Source organism: Malaya genurostris, chromosome 2, assembly GCF_030247185.1.
Source record: "Malaya genurostris strain Urasoe2022 chromosome 2, Malgen_1.1, whole genome shotgun sequence".
NCBI lineage: Eukaryota > Metazoa > Arthropoda > Insecta > Diptera > Culicidae > Malaya > Malaya genurostris.
Window position 1 is genome coordinate 35,550,910 of NC_080571.1, and position 24,759 is coordinate 35,575,668.

The 24,759-nt window shown below is 37.0% G+C and overlaps 1 protein-coding gene across 6 annotated transcripts in view; it reads right to left on the reverse strand.

Annotated features, from left to right (window-relative positions):
* LOC131433188 (uncharacterized) overlaps positions 1-24,759 on the reverse strand; it is a 132,827-nt gene that overhangs the window by 44,643 nt on the left and 63,425 nt on the right. The window contains exon 1 of one of the 6 annotated variants that reach the window (XM_058600081.1): positions 7,255-7,276. The exons of the other annotated variants lie outside the window; for them this stretch is intronic. The gene's annotated coding sequence lies outside the window, so the exon portion shown is untranslated. Of the gene's footprint in view, positions 1-7,254; positions 7,277-24,759 lie in introns of those variants that run through there. 6 annotated transcript variants of the gene reach the window in all.

The following is a 24,759-nucleotide window of genomic DNA, read 5'->3' on the forward strand; positions in this document are numbered from 1 at the left end:
TTGAGATGCTCGAATTCTTGTAGCATCTTCTACCGGATTGAAAATGTTGTATACAATATAGATAAAAATCGTGCAGCTTCTGTCAAGTTTTCAGCAATCACCAACACTGGTCTTATGTATCGATGATTGAAAAGAAAGCAAATGAGGAAGATTAGTTTTTAATCAGACATTTTCGATTACTTCAAGTATGATAAAATTAATGAATAAATAAACATCCCAAAATTTTTTTATTTCTGTCTTAGAACCAACTGTAAAATTTATTTAGAAGAAAATTTGTTGTTGGTGAATCGTAATCTTAATGAAACCACAAAACTACCATATTTAATACTTCGTCCAATGATCTAATTTTTGGTAGAGTGGTTACACTTGCTACTTGCAAAAACACAATGAAAATATAATGTTATATCTAGTAGGTTATATTTACTCAACGGTGGAAAAGTATTGACTCAAGTTCCGGTTTAATGCGGTTTTCTTAATAAGAGCTTATTGAAAGAAACTCCCGCTGTTTCAGTGACCTTCCTCCTTGTGTTTTGACAACAATGGAGAGAGCGAGTGGAAGAAAAGATTCAAATCAACTCAAAATTAAGTAAAAAGAAGTAAAAGAATAGTAGATATTTTCATTTTCCGTGTAGATAACAATTGAAACGGAAACATCTTCTTTTGAATCTAGTCAAAATTTAACCTATTTACTTAAGCGAAAAGCTTTACGAAAGGTAAAATTCGGATAAAAGTTTGATGATTAGTCGGTTCAAATCTAAACCGATTCCGATAAGAAAATACATTCAAAACAGTTTTGAACAATGGCATCATGAAATGTTCTTTAAAAATTAAATTTCATTTTAAAAATCAGTTCGGCTTCGAAATCAGTCGATAAAACAAAACCGCTTACGTTCGGGACGGAAGAAACCAAGTACAGTATTGTGTAGGTTCAATAGAACGGCCTCGAAATGAAACCAAACGAACAAAAGCTACCGCCGACACTTAAGTATACAATTGTTGTAGACTTCAGGCAGTGCAAAATTCGACCTTCGATACGAGAACTTGAAGGTTTGCTTAAGGAGCAAATGCATCTTGACATTAAACGTGTGCATTTATTTCAATGCAATAAGACAAATAATGTTGTTTACATCCAGTTTTATAAAGAGTTGGATGCAATTCAATTCGCAAAAGACAATAACAATGTGCACTATGTGGAGCACTAGAACATTAACTAGAACATTCCAGTATATATGGAAGATAGTGCTATAGAAGTGCGTGTGCATGATCTTCCCCCAAGCGTCACAGATCCATATATTCGCAAAACTATGTCCCAATAGAAAAGTGGAAGAATTTTTCCCCGGTATTCTAAATGGCGTACGTTTATTACGCATACACTTGAGGAGGCCTAATCCTTCTTATGTGATTTTCGGTCAAGATACAAGAATTCCGTGCAAAATCACTTGTTACCCATGACAATCAGATGGCCACATGTCAATATTACCTGTTCACTACGGTAAGCCATGTGATAAACTGGACAAGGAAACAACTACACCAAAGGACAATGCTGCTTCCTTCACACCAACCCCAAGCAACCCCAGTACACCTGTGACAGCCGCCAACAACAATGAATCAACGGATCCATCAGTATCCTCTATAGAACAAAGTACACCAGCTGCAGTTAACAACTTACCCTCCAACCAACCAGCAATTACAACCAATATACAACAAGGTGCATCTACAGCAACTAGCAACGAAGAGAATACAGAAATCGACAACAATACCATCGATGCGGCAATGGATGACGAGACGAACCACGAACGAAGTGCCCCTCAATCCTCGCAGGAGGGAAATGGAAGCTTCTCTCCCCCTTGAAAAAAGGGTGACAACGAGATCCAACTTAAAAAAAAATTATTTAAAAAATCGGCTCAAACGGCCACGTAAAGCTTGTACGCAAATATGCCTGAATAAAAAATATCTTTTGAATAAAAAAAAATCTAACAAAAATGCGAAGTATAACAAAATGATTTCCCCGAAACGAAATCAATGGAAGCGACGGATGATTTCGTTAGACTTCTTTATGAATATCTTAAGCAATAAACTTGGAAAAATTTTCGCTGTATTCCCAATGTTTTCTGCAGGTCATAGTTCGTTTTTATAACTTTGGAAGGTAATATTGTCTGAATCTAGCGATGTTCGATTCTTGCAAGAAATTGATCAGTTGTTCGGAAGCATGATTTTCAATATCGATCCGTTAAGCGCACTAATGAATTATTATTCGACTGCTAGTTTTTCAAAGCTGAGTCCTTCTAATTAACACTGACGTTTTAAATGTCAGTAAAATATGTCAGTTCAATACTCAATAGCTAGAGGAATTGACGATGTGAAATAATCAACTCCCTTCTATAAATACTGGTTCCTGAAACCAACACTTTCTGTTCTGGTGGCGCTGTTGTCAACAGCATGTTAAGCTTTCAGTTCATACCATTTTGATGTGCACGGTATAATGATTAAGAACATGATTTTTTGTCTAATACTGAAAATCATAAACTCCTCCATCCGGAGCAAAGAATTCAAAAGTCGAAGAATTTTCATATCAATTTCGCTATGTAAATACAATCGAACTACGCTTAAATTTCATTCTATTTAACTACTTTTTTTTTTTACTACCTGTTTCTTCCCGTTTTTACCCGTTGACAATAAGACATTTCGTATAAAAGGAGCAGCATTACAGCATTCTTTCAAACAAACTTATAAAACCGATACACTGAAGAAGGATGTAAGTAACATTCCGAAATACGCTTATCTGTATTGTAACGTTTGTTATGCTTCATTAAAGTATAGTGACTCTGTGAAAGTGTAATAACGTGACAGTGAAATAGTGGAATTAAATGGTACAGAAAAAGTGGAACTGTTGATACAATTCTAGTTATTCGTACTCCATATAACCGTTGATTTGATTTTCTTCGAGCAGTCTTTACGTGCAACTGCAGTTTCGAGCAGTTTCCGTGTTCATCAGCAAGTGGAATTTCTTTGCAAACAGTTTTTCCCGAGCAGTTTCGTAAGCTGTTATTTGAAATAGTTTTCAAGCAGTTTTCTTCGGAAAAAAATTTCAAAGTATTATTTTAGGAAATTTTTGAGCTATTTCCAAAGCAGTTTTTTCTTGCAGTTCTTCTCAAACAGTTCTTCGAGCAGTTCTTTTGGGTTCAAGCAGTTTTTAGAACTGATTTTCGAGCAGTTTTTCGAACTGTCTATCGTTTTTTAAAGCAGTTTTTCGAAAAGTATTTTTTAATAGAATTTCTCGAGTAGTACGAGTACTTTTTTCCGGTTTGTGATTATTGAGAAGGTTTTTCAAGCAGGTTTTTAGGCTGGTTTTGCGAGCACTTTTTTTTAGCAATTTTTCCGAGAATCAAGCAGTTAATTCCAACAGTATTTTCGAGAAGGTTTTTTGAGAAAATTTTTCGAGTCATTTCTGAAGCAGTGTTTTAAAGTAGTTTCTTGAGCAGTATTTCCGGAAATTATTTTCGAGCAGCTCTTAAAATAGTTATTTGTAGCGCTTTTTTATTTAAAGCCAAACCCTTAAATAACCTATATCCAGCAGTTTTCAATGCATTTTTCGAACAATTTTATTTAATCTTTCAAATAGGTTTTAGCTGTTTTTTTATCAAACATTTTATTTTATTTTTATCAACAGTATTTTTCTATAAGATTTTTGGAGTAATTTTTTCAAGTGTCAGATTCGAGCAGTTTTTTCTTGTGTATTCCGATCAGTGGTTTATAGTTTTTTCGAGCAGTTTTTTTTGGCAGCTTTCCGATATTTTTTCTAGTTCAAAATTTTCCAATGTTTTTCTAGAAAGTTTTTTGAGTAGTTTAGAATTTTTCCATATTTATATCTTTTTCGACCAATTTTAAAAACAATTATTTCAAGCACTATTTTCGTTAATTCAAACTCCAAATAATCTATCTCGGGCTATTTTGGGTACATTTTTCGAATAATTCTGCTTATTTTATTTAACTTTCTTCCAGCAATAGCTTTTCAAGCAGTTACCTTGCTCATCAGGAAACGGACATTCTACGGATTAATTCTAAGCGTCGTTCACCTTATTTCCGTGATACAATTTGTCATAGGAGCTCCGCTCTGCCGTTTTTTCGAACAGTTTGTTTCGAGTAGCTAAGTGTTGAATTTGTTTAAGTAATAATCTCAAGCAGTTTTACAAGCAGTTATTGCACAGTTTTTTCAAGTAGTTGTTTATATCAACTTTAGCGATATTTTATCAAACAGTTTTTTTGATTAGTTTTTTCGAACAGTTTTTTTGAGTAGCGTTTTTCTGAGTAGTTTCTGTAGCGTGTTTTAAAGTAGTTTCTTTAGCAGTTTTTTCAGGAAATTATTTTTGAACAGCTTTTAAAACAGTTATTTGGAGCGCTATTTTATTAAAGCCAAACCCTTAAATAACCTATATCCAGCAGTTTTCAATGCATTTTTCGAACAATTTTATATAATCTTTAAAACAGGTTTTAGATGAATTTTAGCTGATTTTCGTGCCGTTTCTTCAAGCCGTTGCTTCAATACTGTTTTTTTTTCTATCAGATTTTTGGAGTAATTTTGTCAAGTGTCAGTTTCGAATAGTTTTTACTTGTGTTCAGTGGTTTATAGTTTTTTTTTGAGCTGTTTTTCCGATATTGTCGTGAATACGACTTACTTTACTATGGGGTGCCTTTTCAAAATTTACCCTCTGAGAGAGTGATAAGTTTTTGATCGTGAATATCTCTTGTTGTATCTAACGAATCAACAAAATTTGTTCTACTTGCCATCGAAAATATGATCACAATTTTATGATAAAATTTTCACTTGTGTGACATAATCTCAAATAATTCAAAATTAAACTTTTCTGAAATGTTTGGTATAAACGAGTATCAAAGAGGATAATTCATAAGGAGCGTTTGCCTTTCTCGTATTTTTAAAACTCATAGCTCAGTGATCTGGGAAAGGATTTATATAATCTAACTACCAATAGATTCGAAATTTTTCAACTTAAACGTGTACAGCAAAAGCATTGAAGTATTTGAATAGTACACTATTGAAAAACCTGTCTCATTTGACCCATGTCAACACCATGCGGCTATTTTTATAGCCGTTAGGACCGCCCATTAGTGAAAAAGCTACAAACGAAATCTAATAAAAGAACGCTCCTAACAAAAATTGAATCAGTTTGGATTCAATCGCCAATGAGAGCAGATGTATTTTGTGCCGTTCGCGAAGCTAGTTTCGCTTCCGACAAAAGCGATTACGTCACAGCTGCCAGTCATTTGCATGGATGAAAAAGCAACGGTGGAGAGCATTACAAAAAAATCAGCCGTTTTAATGGCTCTAAAAATTTTCTGAAGAACTATTAGGATTTGTTGTTCGCTAATCGAAAGGAAATGTTCTCAGTTTAGTGCAAATCTAGAACAGTTTGGTTAGATTTTTGCACTTTTCGCTGTGTGAAATTCACAGTAATCTAGATCAAGTGAAGCCTAAATGTGGAAAAGGGAAATGCTTGCATAATTCAAACAATTGATCAACTAATTGATATTCGGAAGTGTTAAGGAACATGTCAGTTGTTTTCGTATTCACGACATCCAGTTATGTCTCTGACATTACCCACCCGCCTTTTTTTTGTTGTTGTTTTTCGAGCAGCTTCATCAATTTTTTTAAACAAAATTGTGCAATGCTTTTCTAGATAGCTTTTTGAGCAGTTTAGCATTTCGAATTTTTCTTTATTTATATTTTTTATCAGTTTTTTAAAACAATTATTTTGAGCAATATTATCATTAGGTCAAACTTTAAATAACCTATATCGGGCTATTTTAGGTACATTTTACGAATAATTCTCCTAATTTTATTTAATTTTCTTCCAACAATAGCTTTTCAAGCAGTTACTTTGCTCATCAGAAAACGGATCTTCTACGGATTTATTCTGAGCGCCGTTCACCTACTTTCCGTGATACGATTTGTCATAGGAGTTTCGCTCTGCCGTTTTTTCGAGCAGGTTTTTTTCGAGCAGTTGTTTGCTGAATTTGTGTGATTTTTCAAGTAGTTCTCTGAGTAGTTGTTGAACAGTTTTTTCTTATATCTAACAGTTTCTTCGATTATATTTTCCACCAATATTTCGAGTAGCGTTTTCCTGAGTAGTTATTCAAGCAGTTTTTTCGGAAAAGTTTTTCAAAATAGCTTATTCTGAGCAGCCTTTTAAAGTTTGTCGAGAAATATATTGAGCAATTATTTCGAGCAGTTGCCAAACAGAATTTTTGTGTTTTTTTCGAGCAGTTTTTTTTTGGGTCGTTCAGGTAGTTTGAAAGGTTTTATTTGAACTTTTTTAGCAGTTCTTCAGATTAGTTTCTAGAGCGACTTCTCGAGCAGGTTTTTAAGTTATAGTCTTTCAAGCAGTTTCCAGATAACTTTTTAAAAAAGTTTTTCGATTAGATTGATCGAGCAGTCGCATTATACTCGAAAACGCAGTTTTTTAGCATTATACTCGATACATTTTTTCGAGCAGTTTTCATTTCCTATGGTTTATCGTTTATCGTTTATCGTTTATCGTTTATCGTTTATCGTTTATCGTTTATCGTTTATCGTTTATCGTTTATCGTTTATCGTTTATCGTTTATCGTTTATCGTTTATCGTTTATCGTTTATCGTTTATCGTTTATCGTTTATCGTTTATCGTTTATCGTTTATCGTTTATCGTTTATCGTTTATCGTTTATCGTTTATCGTTTATCGTTTATCGTTTATCGTTTATCGTTTATCGTTTATCGTTTATCGTTTATCGTTTATCGTTTATCGTTTATCGTTTATCGTTTATCGTTTATCGTTTATCGTTTATCGTTTATCGTTTATCGTTTATCGTTTATCGTTTATCGTTTATCGTTTATCGTTTATCGTTTATCGTTTATCGTTTATCGTTTATCGTTTATCGTTTATCTACCATGCAAAAATGTGCTAGATTAAAGGTTAGAGGATATCAACCAAAGTAGAAGGCATTATTTCTCAATTCTAGTACATTTCAATCACGTTGTAGATTGTTTCGTCTTACTTTGAAAAATACAGTCTATTCACATATGTTTTCCGTTTGTGAACTATATAATAAATTTAGTTTAGCGAAGGAATCAGTACGAATGGACTCAGAAGGCACGTTAATTTGAAGTTACTCTACCCCGGAATTTCCTGCAATTATTTAAAATAGTATCAACACGTTCCAATAATCTTTTTCATGTGTAGTTCAGTATGACATTTTACCAACTGCATTCGATGATGCTTTTGTGATTTTTTTAGCCTGGTCAACAAACCTGAAATGAAAACAGAGAAAAACTCGATGTAATACAATCTATAAACTTTTATGTAAAAAATATCATTCTTAATTTGCAGCGATTTCTCTTCGGCTCAACAAATCAGCAAAATTCGATCTCGACAGGTCGAATTAAAAACACTAGTTCAAAAAATATATCGCAAAAATAAAAGCAACTTTCAGTTTGCAGCCAATTCGTCGCCAACCGAAAGTCAAATCTGTTTACGGAATCGGACACACTTTCATTAATTGTACCCATTTTCAGTGGTTAAATTAACTGCTGCCTGTATGTTGGACTCGATCGCCAACGCCAAAAGTGACGGGGCAATTCGCCTCGACCGATTAAATCAAATTTTTGGAAGTTTTGTTTTGGCCCGCCATATGTTTGACCTTCACAAGCAAAATCGGGATACGTGAGCAGAATTTTTAATCGCTTGAAATGAGTGGAACCGAGTCAAGCGGCATTTCGTCGTCATGTTGGTTGGATAAAACCAGTTCTCGAACGTATGAGCTTCCAAATGGAAAGGTGAACTTGGTTTCCACAGAGTGCACAGAGTCACAGCTTTTGAAATAAGATCGAATTTTGAAATTCTACTTTTGAACTCTATCTGAAGCCATTGAACCAAGTTCAAAGTTCATCCAAGTATTTGTTCAATTTATTATGTTTCTCTGAAGTCGGGAACACTGAACTGTGACTTGATAAAGTGAAACACCTGAGCAAACTAGTTAGTCAAGCTCTCAACATCATCACCTAATGCCGCACTTTTCGTTTCTTTTCATGTTTGTTATGGTATTTTATCGGACGACAACCTGTTCGAAGGCTGAACGACCTTTCCGTGCCATAAAACCTGTTGAGATTTTTGATTTGGTTTTATCTTTCCAGAAGTCGAAACCGGAACGAAAACGGAAAGTGATACGAAGCGAGAGAAAGAGATTCGACCATAAACAACAACAACAACCACAAACATAGTTCCTACGAAGGAAGACGGTGTCGACCAGAAACCAACTTCCTGGTTTCGACCGTTTACGGTTCAATTAATTCACTTTTCCTCCAATCTTGCTGTTCCATCCCTTCCCTGGTTGGTGCAATTCTTCATCAATTCGATCCTCCGATCCGACGGGTGATTGCATAATTTTTGCTATACCCGATCAGTCCACGATGATTTGAGAGATTTAATTGCTGTTACCGCGCAGTCTGGCAATAATAAATAAAATACCTGACCACTTGCACACAGGTTGAAGATGAGCTACACACACTGACTGCCTACCAAGAGAAGATAATCCTACGAGGAGTACGAGTACGGATAGCCAAGCGGTGCCGATCAATGGCCCCTGCCTTTCGACACGGCTCTAGGCTGCCAAATGTTGACGGGCTTGGCACGGGTTGAAAAACATGATCGCCATTTTCAACAGTATCACTTTCATCTGCTTAAAATCCGATCGCAAAAAAAAACCACCGCATCAGGTTTCTCGCCTGTTGTAGATCAAGTTACCAACGGAGCGCAACACGCTGGAGAAAACATTTTACGAGACGAGAGCCACCAAATCTCAGGATGGGGTTGGGGAGGGGACGGGTCAATGCATGCTGTGTGCGATCAAAACAAAACCGAAAACTGCAAAGCAGGAAAAAATGGTTCATTTAGAAATGCAAACGTTTCGATGTGGGCCAACGGAGTTACGTGAGGGTTGGGCGCTGGGTTCACGTAACTGCATGTGTTGGGTGTTCATGTGCGTAAAATTTACCTACGCATGGGGTATATTTACCCCATACGGTGTGTTACCCAATATCGGCATTTGGCGTGCTGAAGAGGCGCTAATTCGGAAATTAGCGAAGGCAATAATTTTCGTTCATTGCGGAAGCTAACGAGAACGGAGTTTTTTTTTATCAAACGGAAATGATTTGTGTTAGACTCACATACATTTTGTTTCCTTCATTACGTTTCGTTTTCGAATCTGTGGAGAGTAACAGTTCAACATGGGCTGCTAGTGCAAGTTAGTAGCTCAACACAGCTAACATATCGTAAAAGTTTACTCTATTTGAGTGTCCTCTTATATCAACGATGTATTAATGCAATGTCTTTGATGATTTCTTAGATAAGAGATTCCCAGTCTTTTTTGATCGGTTGCTCATTTTGAATATTTTATTATTTATACGGCTCAACTAATTAAATACTTTACAAGTCAATTTTATTTAGTCTTTTTGTAATGATTTTACATAATTTTCCAATGGAACAAAGAAACCAAATTTTCTCGGTTATGAAAAAAACTTAAACTTACTACGAGTTTGAAATGAAATGGTAAATCAATATCGAATTGTACAACGGTCTATTTTTGTAACATACACTCCAAAAAAATTTGAATTTTACAGGTGACTTAATCCGTCATACGATGTAATTCATAAAGACCTAATTTGTCAAATGACGGAAAATCTCATTTGTAATGACTTAATGTTAGATGCTTGAATTGAATTTTACTGGTTTCGACTGTAACTTGCGTTCTGCTAGCAGGTGCGACTGTATGAATTTAAATACACCTTTTACCAACCAAGCAGATGCATGCTTCTGTGGCTCAGTCGATTAACAGACGTAATTGCGATCCAATGATTGTTGGTTCAAGTTGCGGCGGTTGCTATCAGAATGCTATTTTTGTCGTGAATACGACTTACTTTACTATGGGGTGCCTTTTCAAAATTAGCCATATGGAAGAATGGGCAGAACTTAATCGTGAATATCTCGACTTGTATTAATGGTAGCAACATAATTCTTTCACCATTTCATCAAAAATATGATCAGGAATTTAGGATAATATTTTGAACAATGTGAGATAACTACAAACAACTCAAAAATTAAGTTTTCTCAAAATTTGAAAATAATGCGGAAAACTCTTTACTTTCGCTTGGATTTTTCGCGCAAGGACGACGATTTTGAGGCAGTCAGGCACATATCTTCAACTGAATGCGTATAAAAGGGAAACCGTGGTCGAAAATCGATCATTTCTTTTCGTGCGTTCGGTGGAAGCAGACGTCGTGGGAGTTGAACCATCAACCAGCAGCGACGGAGAGTGCACCTTTTGCGTGGTTAAAACCTCAAACGCTCAGGTAGCAACTCTCATTCGCTTGCTGGCCATCAAGACGAGAAGACTGCCATTGCGAGAGTTAAACCAGCAGCGACGGAGAGTGCACCTTTTGCGTGGTTCAAACCTCAAACGCTCAGGTAGCAACTCTCATTTGCTTTTCGGTAGTCGTAACGAGAAGTTCAAATTTCAGATTAGTTCCGGAATATGGGTTTAGAATTCAGAGTCTGCGTGCTGAACTAACTCAACTCGTCACTCTTCATCACGAACGCTTTCATAAAGCCACCATTTTTTATTATAATGAATTATACTGCTTATTTCATAATATTTAATTGCGTTTCAGAATGTTTAATGTATCTAATATGTAATTTAGTCTAGGCGTATCGTTTAAATTTCTAGTAATGAAAGAGGGGAAAGTTGCACAATTCAAACAATCGATCAATTGCCAATTCGAATTCGGAAGCATAAATAAAGCGTGTCACGACATCCAGTTATGTCTCTGACATTACACACCCGTACTTTTTTTATTTCAATGAATTTCATGTCATGAAGTTTTAGACACAATATTAAATGTTCTTCCACGTAAATTTGCGTGAGCTGCGACGCTTCATTTATGTGCATCTAATAAGATGTAAAATCACCGGGATTTTTTAAGTGTGTAGGGTTAAGGCGACACAGACGCAACAAAATCTCACATATTATCACCCATCTTATGAATAGAATTTATATTGAATAGATGTATTTATATGACTGCACGGATTTACACATTTTTTTATGTTCTTCGTCTCGACTTTCATTAAAAATATAGCATATAAAAAATATGGAATATCCTCTTTTCCAAATACCATTTGATGATTTAGATATTAGTGATTTACTGCAACTCCTCGAATAATCCAACTACTTGTATGATTTTATGTGAGTAAAATTAAATAAGAGTGTTTCAGGTTTATTAGACAAATTACTGAGTTCAAATGTTGAATGTAGTAAATTTGGAGTGAAATACGAATAGCTTAGGTTTCCTGATTATTTTGCAGTGATGATTACAAGGGATGTTTTGAATTCATATATGATTTTTGGGAGAGACAGAGTGCTCCGGGACAGCTGGTTATTTTATAATAGAATCATCTTAGATGTAATCAGATACAAAAGCTCAATATAAAATCGTAATATTTTAACAGTTATTGATTGTGAAATTACATCAAATTCAGATAGGTTTTGCGTTATTTGTAATTTTAAAATTTGATAATCACATCTGATTGGTCAAGGGAAGTATATCACAAGAGTGAGACTGGAATTTGAACCATACACAGCATCAGACATGAAAATCATCGATCAGAACTCACCAAAGAAAAGTTCACAACTGTTTGTTCTTTTGCATGAGCGATACTCGCTAAGACTGATCACACATTGCATAAAATCTGGTATTAAAAGTTCACAAGCAAACATTCGCCTCGACGATATTTGAGTAGAAGGTTCGCACATTGAATACATTTGAAATGATTCTCGAACAAAAGATTTTGGAGAAAAGAATTATAATAGCCGTTATATCCCAACTCTTTGCAAAATACATGATGATCAAATTAACCGATTAACAGAAACTGAGCCTTCCAGTAAATTTTCGTGCGCGGTTGAAATAAAAGAAAAATTAAATTTTAAGCTCTTGCCATTTGACGCTTTGTTGATTAGTGAATCAATAGCACTTTGAAATAGGGATCTCCGATACCAAGTCGATACTTTAAGGTATCGATACTTTCTATCAAGAATCGGGTATTTTTGGTATCGATATTGTATCATAGCGATACTGTTATTATCGATACTTTTGGTCTCGATACTTAAAGTATCGCAACAGATTGAAGTCAATTTCCATTACAACGGAAAATTTTTTTGTTTCAATTATAGAGGTTTCAACCTTAAGGTCATTTGCCTCTTCGAGCCAGAAAACTTTTCTAACCCTAGGTATGGGGTTAGGAATCGAACCCAGGTGGGCTGCGTGAAATATATTGGTATGACGTGCACTAGCCACCGTTAAAATTCGTTCTCGACAATCTCGCCTTGCCCCAGGTGCGCTGAAACACGCACACAAAGGTCATACTCTCAGAGAATTCAATCATTTCAATATTTCATACTTATTGAATTCTCTTTCAGTGCGCCTGATAGCGATGGAATAATAGCAATAGGAATTAGCTGTCAGCTCTCACATTTCCCGAACAAATCATTGGCAACAACCTTTTTTTGTGTGTCTGGCGCCCTAGCATCCAATCTCATACATAGAAGTAGGGGAGAGAAATGTCAAATTCGTGGGCGCAAAAATAGCAGCAATCCATGCAATTGACATGATATGTTTAATGTGACGCAGTGCGATGGCGTTGCCGAACTGAAGATTGATTTCGCGCCAAGCTGACAGGGTCTGCTTTCAGTGTAGTATTCGTGTATCGATATAAAAATTACACACAAAAAAAAATTGAATAATACAGGTGACTTAATTCCTCATACGATGTAATTTATGAAGACCTAATTCGTCAAATGACGGAAAATTTCATTTGTATTGACTTAATGTTAAATTAGCTTGAATTTTACTGGTTTCGACTGAAAGTTGCATTATGCTAGCAGGTGCGACTGTATGGATTTAAATGCACCTTTTACCAACCAAGCAGATGTATGCTTCTGTGGCTCAGTCGATTAACAGACATACATGCGATCCAATGATTCTCGGTTCAAGTCGCGGCGGTTGCTATCAGTTTCCTTTTGTTATTTCAACGATTTTCATGTCATGGAGTTTTAGACACAATATTAAATGTTCTTGCGTGAACTGCGACGCTCCATTTATGTGCATCTAATGAGATGTAAAATCACAGGGATTTTTTTAAGTGTGCAGCTAAAAAGAATTGTTACAATCTCGACGTTAACCCGGGTTGGCGGTTTAATGCATAAGACGCTGGTCTTACAAGCCAGTTGTCGTATGTTCGAGCCCTGACCTGGAAGGATTCTTATGGCGTTTTTCATTTAACAACACTGGTGTAGTGGATTGCTCTGTACTACTAGCCATGCAATGATTCTGTACGCTTTGAATCGGCTACGGAATCTGTTATAACAGAAAGGCCAAATTCCACAACAGGAATGTAATGCCAAGATTTCGACTAACAATCTACAGGGTCCGGCACTCGAAGTTAATTCAAAGTACAAAATGTGTAAAAATAATACAAAATTCAGAATCAATTCACTTTTGCTCGATATGACCACCTTTTGCCTTGACTTGATGACTTGAGAGAGCGAAGGAGTTGCTTCGTTTGGCCGAAAGCGGTCAATTTTCGAACATTGTATTTTCTGACGAGAAAATTTTTCCAATTGAGCAATTCGTAAACTCTCAAAACGATAGGGTTTACTTGACCGACCGTTCATACGAGAATTTGAGTCATCGATTGGCCACCAGGAGGTAGCACTCGCAACAGATAATGGTTTAGGCCGCTGTAACCGCAGATGGGCGCTCTCCAATCGTTTTCATCGAGCCTGGCGTCAAGGTAAATGCGACATATTATCGGGAAAGTATTCTGGAGGTTGCTTTGAAGCCGTGGGCAGACAAACATTTCGGTGGCAGACCATGGACGTTTCAGCAGGACTCGGCACCGTCTCACAAAGCTCGAGTGAACCAAGAATGGCTGAAAAACAACGTTCCGAACTTCATCACGTCCACACAATGGCTCTCGAATTCACCAGATGCGAATCCAATGGATTATTTTCTTTGGGCCATTTTGGAGAGCTAAGTCCGAACTAAAAGATACACCAGTCTCGAGGCGCTGAAAAAAGTTATTGTCCGCGAGTGGGCCAAAATACCTGCAACTCACATTCGGACAAACGAAGCAACTCCTTCGCTCTCTCAAGTCATCAAGTCAAGGCAAAAGGTGGTCATATCGAGCAAAAGTGAATTGATTCTGAATTTTGTATTATTTTTACACATTTTGTACTTTGAATTAAGTAAAAGTAATTTTCCAAACTGAATTTATGGCCTTTTTAATTGGTTACACTTCGAGTGCCGGACCCTGTACACGGAGAACCCTTCGATCATAAAATTGCGATATCGCAGTTTTTGATTTTTGCGATAGTTGTTTTAACTAATTTCTTTTTGATTCAACCAAAATGGTTTTTGATTTGCATATATTCAAGTAGTTGAAAAATTTGTTGTTTTGAATGCTGTCAAATACCGGAGACAGTTGAAAGCAAAACAATAATCGCAATGCAAAATCAACAACTTTTCTAGTTGAAATCTGTTCGCGTCGCTTCAAAATGTCAATGAAAACAACATCGATGGTTAAAGCGTTCGGTGAAATTGTGTTCATTCGATTTGAAAAATTTATGATAACAAGTGTTTATCTAACAGCGGTGTTGTGTTAAAGTTAACCTTGTTTAAGATGAAAAAGATCTGGTGACAAATTAGAAAATGTTAATGAATGATCATCTCGTAATCTTTCAGGTATGCGCAAAAATTTTATGCTTCAAATTCGATCATTGATTTACTTCCAGCAGACTGTTTTGATACCGATGATGATGTTCATGCATTAGCAATAAAACGCTTTTTGACATGAATTTAATTCATAAAAGTAACAAGAGCGAAGGGTTTCAAACACACAGAGGTTCTGCGATGGAATGCACCTAAGCTCATATAAACTGAGTAAAATTATCAGTGCATAACTTTAGTTCAACCGTTTGAAGGCATCATCTTTCAATACTCATTTTTTCACTTTCAATACTCATGTCTAAAACAAATAAAACCGATTTATTTTTCAACTAACAGAATTTTGTTTCAATAACAACACCAGTTCTTTCAACTAAAATATTTGTTGAAATTGAAAGGTATGTGTCCTCACTAATTGACAGCATTTTTTTTCAAACAGTTAAATTAGTTGTTTCAACCATCGTTTCTGCTAATCGAAAAACAAAAATGACAGTTTAGTTAAAACAACAATCGATTAGTTGTACCAAATTTTAACCAATCGAATTCAGAAAATCAACTAATATTCTGGTTGAAATTGGATCGCGGGTGGTTCCGTGTATATGGGATTATCAATTGAAGTGAAAAAAATTAGACGTACTGAACATAAAATGCAATAATTTTCTGTTTTCAAGAAATATTGCAGATAAATCACACGTTATTACATCAACACAACGTGTTGAGTATATTACATCACCTTAACTGAAAACTGTATATGATTCTGATATAAAATTATGCATCTTTTCATGTTTGAGCATGTGGAGTATTAGGAAAACATTCATGTATTTCCGTTTGGTATGCATTTCTATAGAATAATAAATATGTCTTCTTTTACCGAACAGCAACAGTCTTCGAATACCATTCTTAGATCTTATGTAAAAGAACACCACTGCTTTATTGCCAGGTCCAACTTTCTGTCAATAGTTTGTTTAGTGGAACAAAAATGGTTCATCTATCGAATGTCAAGTTCCTAGTTTTATGAATGTTTTAAAGCTCGTTCTAGGCCCGTGCAGGTTGTAACTAAAAATTGCAATTACAAAGCCGGTCTAACAAGCCAGATGTTGTATGTTCGAATCCGGACCTGGAAGTAGTACTTGTAGGATCATAACACTAACCATGCAATAGGTCCTTCTACACTTTCGAGTCGGCAGCAAAATCTTTTGAAACAGAAAGTCAGACTCCGCATCGGAATGTAGTGCCCTAGCTTCCCTTTTGTATTGACTTAACAAAAATCGTTTCACACAATATAAATTTAGTGTACATCACAAATATCGCTAGGCACATGATCTTGAGATAGGGAAAATCATCAATCGGCGCGTAACTCCAAGTCATTGACTCGTGTCGAAAATCAATCTGCGGATTTGACCTCTGAACCAATAACTTGTAGTTGCGAATTACATCACACTTGATCAAAGATTGTATGATCCATCCAACGTTACGGCTGGCGATGCCAATAACGATGATGTTCATCACGGCTCACACTCGATGATATTGGTTGATGAAAAGATTGGCCATGCTGTGATCCGATTGGTCTTATGAAACCTGTTTTGCTTCGAAAAAAATATTTACTTGAAGGCACGTTCATTCGCACAAATACTTGTTGCTCTTGTAAAACTACGATGATTATTATCGAAACGTCACACCTCACTCGTTTTTGCCTTCGCTGTCTGACCGACCGAATGACAAAAGCCGTCAGTAAGTGAAAAGTAGGCGCTGAGTTGTTACTGCCTAGGCACATGCGGACTGAAAAAATTGTAAAAGAAAACCTCCTCCGATTTATTTTTTCCAATGGGTATGCAACAACGTATGGACGCTCAACTGTGCCCCGTCAGCCGTAGTCAAAGAAAATGACGGTTGAGTCGATGGAACGACATAATAATAACTACATTATTCAAGACCAAGAGCTAGGAGTTACAAGTCCAGAGAAAAATTTGAAACTAAAGAAAGTTGAATAATTGCCAACCGAGACGTCAACAGTCAGCAGATTACGAGTGAGCCCCAAAAATGACATTTTTTCTAAAGATCTTCAAAAGATCTGATCCGATTTGTTGTTGATGAGTGGATTGACTACGTCATAAATTCTAAGGTGACTAAAATTACCGCGATGGTGTCATTGAACATCAAACGCATGATCGGCAGGGGGTTTGTCAATGTGCTATGCGCTGGGTGTCACATGATCTTCCACCGTTGCACATTTCAACACGTCTACAGACGGGGGGTTACGAAATGTGAAACCGAAACACCGACCTAAGCCTGGTACTGTACTGGTAGTACAACTGGTCGGCGAAGGGAAACGAAAAAATAATATATGATGGCTCTAAAAAAATAATAACAATACCACTACCATACTAAACAGTAGCGTTGCCCGGTGCCATTACGAGGAACTGACATCGAGCCTCAACGAATGCGCATAATCAAAAGTGAAACACTACTGAATCCAAACCAATATCGACGAACGGAGGTTGTTTGGCTATCGTTCGGCCGTCAGGAAATCATACGCCTGCTACGATACAAGTGATTATTAATGGGCCATCTCGATAGGGCGGAACTTAGCTTATGAATATCAAATCCAGTTTTTATGTAATATCACTGAAAGTTGAGAGCTATTATCCACCTAATTTATGTCTTGTTTAATAGAGTGGGGCATATCACGTGTGATATTTTTAATATATCAACAATATCAAATGATACCAATTTCAAATTGTTATTCAACTTTTCGTCGCGTGTAACACGTTGATTTTAAATGTTTTTTTTTGTGAACTGTTTTCTTAGAGAAAGCTCGTGCGAACATGGAATTCGATTGTCCTTATTGCAAATTTCTTTAGATTGAACGTCAAAATTTAAATTTTCTAAATCATCCGTAATTTGCTACACTCCGCATGTGTTACGCTCGCAACACACGAAAAAAAAACATCAAATTTTGCCAAAAAATAAATACAGTCCATCGACTTAGAAAAACCATTACATTTTGCAGTGCGCATTTTTTATTCTCAAAATAGTGAATAAATACCTAGGACAGGACCTGACAATTGTTAATCCTCTTTGAGAACCAGTTTCGGACCAGCTCGTGATTGATTGAAAATGACATAAGCAAGTACCAGTTGTTGAAATTATTTTTTTCAGTTTTTGCCTTTACTTTCTGACATATCAGAGACTCGGATGACTCGTATCGTTGAGATGCCTAAGTTCGACTCCTCTGGTAGAAGGTAAACTACGAGAAGCCTTCTGCTTACTTAAATGACCCTTTTTTTTCATAAATACGTTTATTTCTTAAGGCAGTTTACATAAGTTTTTCTTCGCCGTAGCATCACTTTTACAAAATATTCTTATCCTATTTTAATTCTAACATAGTCACAACGTTTTGAATTTATTAAAACATATTCTCTTATAGCTTAAATATCATCTTAGGTAACTCGTCATTAATTATGAAATCTACTCGGAAATATTATTTGAACCAAACGATTAACTTCTATAATTTATAAAATAAGCTGCTATTTTCAGACATTTTGTTGATAATTTCATAAACTGTTTCGAGTTTGTTTGTATCATTACATAATTTTTATTCTAATTTAGCTATTGGTTGAACTCATGGACGCAGCTGGGATCAGAACTAAGTCTTAAAAGGGGCCTTTATTAAATTGAAACTCCAATTTTCTTTATGAAATGATAAATAAGTTTCATGTATGAAAGGTCACGACAAGCAAGAATGTCTCGAACTGGGATATTGGATAGTCTACCTTGGGTACGCAAAGAATTTATTAGTTGAGATCTGACATCACGATACTCCACGCATGTCCAAACGACATGATCAATATCCCGATAACCTTCTCCGCAAGCACAATGATTAGTCTCGGAGAGCCCAATTCGAAGGAGATGTGCATCTAACGTGTAGTGATTGGACATGAGTCTGGACATCACACGAATGAAATCCCTACTCACATCCAGTCCCCTGAACCATGCCTTTGTCGATATTTTCGGAATAATTGAGTGCATCCACCGACCCAGATCATCTCTATCCCAAGATGCTTGCCAGCTGGCAAGTGTTCTTTGGCGAGACGAGCTATAGAGTTCGTTGAAAGCAATCGGTCGCTCATAAATTTCACCCTCAATAGCACCACGTTTGGCTAAAATATCGGCTCTTTCATTGCCAGGAATGGAGCAATGAGCCGGGACCCAGACTATAGTGATTAGATAATTATTGTTCAATATGTCGTTCAGGCACTGTTTTATTTTGCCCAGGAAAAACGGTTCATTTTTGCCAGCAGCGTTTGAGCGAATGGCTTCAATTGCACTCAGACTATCTGTGAAGAGGAAATAATGGTTTGGAGATAATGTGACGATTACACTCAAACTATAATGAACTGCTGCTAGCTCTGCTATATAAACAGATGCAGGTTCTTGAAGCCTAAATGAGGCCGAAACATTATTGTTGAACATACCAAACCCTGTCGCTTCTTCAATTCGCGATCCGTCCGTGTAAAACATTTTCTCAGAGTCAATATGCCTGAACTTACTTGAAAATATTTTTGGGATTTCCGTCGAGCGTAGATGATCCGGGATTCCACGCACTTCACGCTGCATGGATGTATCGAAAAATAAAGTTGAGTCAGGGGCACTTAGGATGCTGACACGGATAGGAATATATCTTGAAGGGTTGATTTCCTGTGACATATGGTTAAAATATACTGTCATAAATTTTGTTTGAGATCGAAGCTCGACTAGTCGTTCGAAATTATTAATTACCATGGGATTCAGCACCTCACATCTTATTAGCAGGCGTGATGAAAGCTCCCAAAATCGATCTTTTAATGGAAGAACTCCCGCCAGAACTTCAAGACTCATTGTATGTGTCGAGTGCATGCAGCCTAAGGCAATTCGCAAACAACGGTACTGAATTCGCTCAAGTTTGATAATATGAGAGTTTGCAGCGGAACGAAAACAAACGCATCCATATTCCATTACTGAAAGTATCGTTGTTTGATACAATTTTATTAGATCTTGCGGATGAGAACCCCACCAAGATCCTGTTATTGTTCGAAGAAAATTTACTCTTTGTTGGCATTTCGTTATCAGATACCTAATGTGTCCTCCCCACGTGCATTTGGAATCGAACCACACCCCGAGGTATTTAAAAGTTAAAACCTGTTGGATCATTCTTCCCATCATATGGAGCTGAAGCTGCGCGGGATCATGCTTTCTTGAAAAGACGACTAACTCTGATTTCTCCGCAGAGAATTCGATACCAAGATGAACAGCCCAAACGGACAAGTTATCTAAGGTATCTTGCAATGGTTTATGCAGATCAATAGTTTTGGGCCCAGTAACTGAAACCACGCCATCATCTGCCAATTGTCTTAGTGTACATGGGGTTACTAGACAGCTGTCAATGTCATTCACGTAAAAATTATAGAGGAGCGGACTGAGGCATGAGCCTTGCGGGAGACCCATGTAGCTAATTCTGAATGTTGCCAAATCGCCATGTGAAAAATACATGCACTTCTCTGACAAAAGGTTGTGCAAATAATTATTTATAACCGCTGGAAGTCCATGTTGGTGGAGCTTGTCTGAAAGAACATCAATGGAAACTGAATCAAATGCTCCTTTAATGTCTAAAAATACAGATGCCATTTGTTGCCTTTGAGCGAAGGCAATTTGGATGTCAGACGAAAGTAATGCAAGGCAATCATTCGTCCCTTTATTTCTACGGAAGCCAAACTGAGTATCTGACAACAAACCGTTCGTCTCGACCCAAGTGTCGAGACGTCGTAGAATAATTTTTTCGAACAATTTTCTGATGCAGGACAACATCGCAATGGGTCTATATGAGTTGTGATTGGAAGCTGGTTTCCCCGGCTTTTGAATGGCGATAACTTTCACTTGTCTCCAGTCAGGTGGAACAATATTTTGCTCAAGAAACTTGTTGAACAATTCCAACAAACATCTTTTTGCGAGGTCGGGCAGATTCTTCACCAAGTTGAATTTAATTCTGTCCAACCCAGGGGCGTTATTGTTACAAGACAAGAGTGCTATAGAAAATTCCATCATTGAAAATGGGTTATTAATAAAACCATTATTTGGAGGAGATTCCCGTATAATGCTCTGCGTAGGAACAGAATCTGGGCAAACTTTCCTAGCAAAGTCAAATATCCATCGGTTCGAGTATTCATCACTCTCATTGCCCACGTTACGATTCCTCATTCGTCTGGCCGTATTCCAAAGAGTGCTCATTGAGGTTTCTCTTGACAAACCTTCGACAAAATGTCTCCAATAGCTACATTTTTTGGCTCGAAGTATGCTCTTGTACTTGGTTTCTAAAACCATAAGTTTTTCAAAATTCTGAGGAGTTCCTCCTCCCCGTTTTAGAAACGTCTTGCAAGCATTTTGTTTTGCGAGTTTAGCCTCTGAGCACTCTTTGTCCCACCAGGGGTTGGGAGGCCTTCTGTTAGACGATGGACCAAGAAATCGTTTGGTTTGGGCTTGTTCTGCGGCCTCCAGAATCGAACAAACGAGGAAGTCATATTCTTCAAGTGGAGGGAGCTCTTCCATTGAATTCAAAATACTAGAGATTCTACTTTGGTATTTAATCCAGTCGATATTTTTTGTCAAATCATATGGAATACTAGCTGAATTAGCAATACATTTGTTACAGCTAATTGAGATGATGATTGGTAAATGATCGCTACCGTGTAAATCAGGCAATATTTTCCAGGTGCAATCTAGTCGAATTGATGTTGAGCAAAGAGATAGATCTAAAGCACTTGGGCGTGCTGGAGGTCTTGGGATCCGTGTCATGCTACCCATATTTAATACCGTCATGCTAAAATTGTCACAAATGTTTTGTATTAAAGATGATCTGCTATCATTGTAAACGAAACCCCACATCATTCCGTGCGAATTTAAATCCCCCAGAATCAATCGTGGAGCAGAAAGGGCTTCAACCATTTCATTAAGCTGTCGCTGTCCAACTTGTGCTTTTGGAGGAATATAAACCGAAGCTATGCAAATATCTTTGCCTTTAATGTTTATTTGGCAAGCAACAACTTCTATACTAGAAGTTGAAGGGATGTTTAATCTATAAAAGGAATAGCATTTCTTAATTCCCAAAAGCACTCCACCATACGGAGAGTCTCTATCGAGACGTATAATGTTAAAATCATTAAAATTTAAAGCTATGTTTGAAGTAAGCCATGTTTCGCATAAAGCAAATACATCACATTTTTGACTATGCAATAATATTTTAAATGAATCAAGTTTTGGCATGATGCATGATGCAGGACAGTGATTGTATCATTTGCGACGGGTGATAAATTATCCATCAAAAGATACAAAACCTGAGACAATTGGCCATTGAGCTGATAACTGCTTCAAAAAGGTTCTAGCTATTGGAAGGAATGCCATTATGAGGGTCTTTAAGGGTTCAGATATATTGAATGCTGAGAAAATCCATTCAACAATTTCCGAAAACTTCAGTAATCCTGTTGGTGGCTGTGAAATGGAGCCCACTGGATTATTATCTTTTTCTGTACTAGATCCTGGATTGGTTTGTGAATTTGACAAACCAGGAGGCACAGTCTTTGGTTTTGACTTTTTTTGTTTAACACGGGGATCTTTTTTTGAAGATGAAATTTTAGGTGTCTTTTTTGGTAATTTGGAGGAAGACTTCTTTCTCTTAACTGACCCTTGGGTAATGATAAACGAATTACCTTCACTATTTTCGTCAGAGTCAGAGTCCTCTGGTTCCTCTAGATTTGAAAACCCGTTTTCGGTTTCCAAAGGGGGGACATCAATGACCGTTTTAAGCATTTCTGCATATGTGCGCTTAGACCGTGCTTTTAAAGAAAGCTTAATTTTGTCTTTGTGCACTTTAAATGCAGTGCATACTGAAATATCATCATGAGGACTATTCCCACAATAAATACATTTTTCAATTTCCTTGTTGCAATCATTATCTTTATGAGGCCCTTCACACTTAATACATTTTGGTTTATTGCTACAGTAAGTAGCTGTGTGTCCGAATTTTTTGCAGTTCGTACAATTCATTACATTTGGAACAAAAAGCCGAACAGGGAGGCGAATTTTATCGACATAGACATGGGACGGCAACGCAGATCCGGCAAATGTCACTCGAAACGAGTCTGATGGGCGATAAACTTTTTTTTCCTCTTCATGAACTACTGAGTACAGTTGTTTGCACTCCAGTATTTTCACACCCTCAAGCATAGAGTTCTTGAAACGACCAACACCATGCTTGAGTAAATCATCTACCGAAAGACTCGCTTCGGTAACAACACCGTCAATTTCGACATCTTTGGAGGGTATGTAAACTTTATACTCTTTATTGAAATGTTCCGAAGAGACAATATCATTCGCGTGTTTCAAATTATTTACCACAACACGAATTTTATCGTTATTTACTTTTATGATCTCTTTGATTGAAGAGTATCGTGATGTCAAACCTTTATTAATTTGAAAAATGTTTAATGGCTTTGATATACGTCTAAAAAAGACTATCCAAGGCCCAGAAGAGCTCTCCTGATATTTTTTCGTTCGTGGGGGTATCGGATTCATGCTAGGATTTACGTCCATGGATTCATCCATTACATTAAAATTTTTAACTAAACTTTAAAATAAAATTTGAAACCAACACTACACAGTACTCAATCAAAAGGAAAAGAAAAAACTTCTACCTTGAAATTGTTGTCTATCTCCGTTGCACTGCCGTGTAGATCCTCGTTGCTCTAGATGTTCTTGTTGGATGCTGATTGTTGGATGTGATGCTACTGCTACCTGACATCCAGCACCACTCGAATTCCGATTTGCTTTCGTCTTCACCAGCTGTAACCAGCGCAGGTCAGCGGTGTATACCTGCGTGTTGTATGGCAGTGGAAAGACCGAGTTGTCTTGTCTCCTTCTTCCTTGTGCTCCGCACCGATATGCTTCTGCACCGAAGTGCCTTCGCACCGGTGTGCCTTTGCACTCTCCTGCTTCTATGTGCCTTTGCACTCTTCCTCTTCGATGTGCCTTTGCACTCTCCTGCTCAGCACTTGTGGCTGTATATTGTGGCCTGGGTAGAGCTTGGGAAACGCCCTTTGTTGTTTCCTCCACCAGCTTGGCCCAGCACTAGGGCTCTCTTATGCAGCACGATTTTACGTTTTAACGGCCGCTGCCAACAGGTCTCTACCTGTAGTTCAACCGTTGTCGTATTTAACGCGTGTAAACCAACCAGCGTTATTAAACTGTACGCTTCTATACACAACCTTCTCGGTTGAACGGCTATTACTGAATGTAATTAAATGACCCTTGTCACGTCTCACTTTTCCGCACTTTATTCTTCACATCCTTGCTCTTCCTTGAGTAGTATGGCTCTATCATTTCATATTCTTTCTCTTCTTTTTTTTTTTTATTCAATAATATAATATAATATTAAGGCACACTGCTTAAGCTCTAAGATGCCAAGGGTATTTACTAATCTTAATTATCGTCTAACTTAAAACTAGAGTAGTATCATTATGTAATATAGTATCTGGCGATCGGTAGTGGCCGGTGAATTGAATTTAGGATGAGATGATTCCAGATGGCGATGGTAATTTTCTATGTTGGCCTCATTCTTCGGTCCGTGAGGGTCCGCGGGAAACACCCCCAGGCTACGAAGGCCCGGCGGGTGGCCCGCATGCTGGTCATTGACTGGAGCGGTCTTCCGGTGATGGTGATGTTACGGAAGAGAATGAAAAAAAGAAGTAAATATTGTGGGAAACGGGGTAAAAAAGGGGTGTGGGAACAAAATGTTTGAAAACAACAGAGATTAATTAGTTGCCATCGAGATGGTGAAAAAACAGGGAAAGGGGAACGAAAAAGTTAGTGACAAAAAAAAAGATCTTGTTAATTCCAATGAAGATGG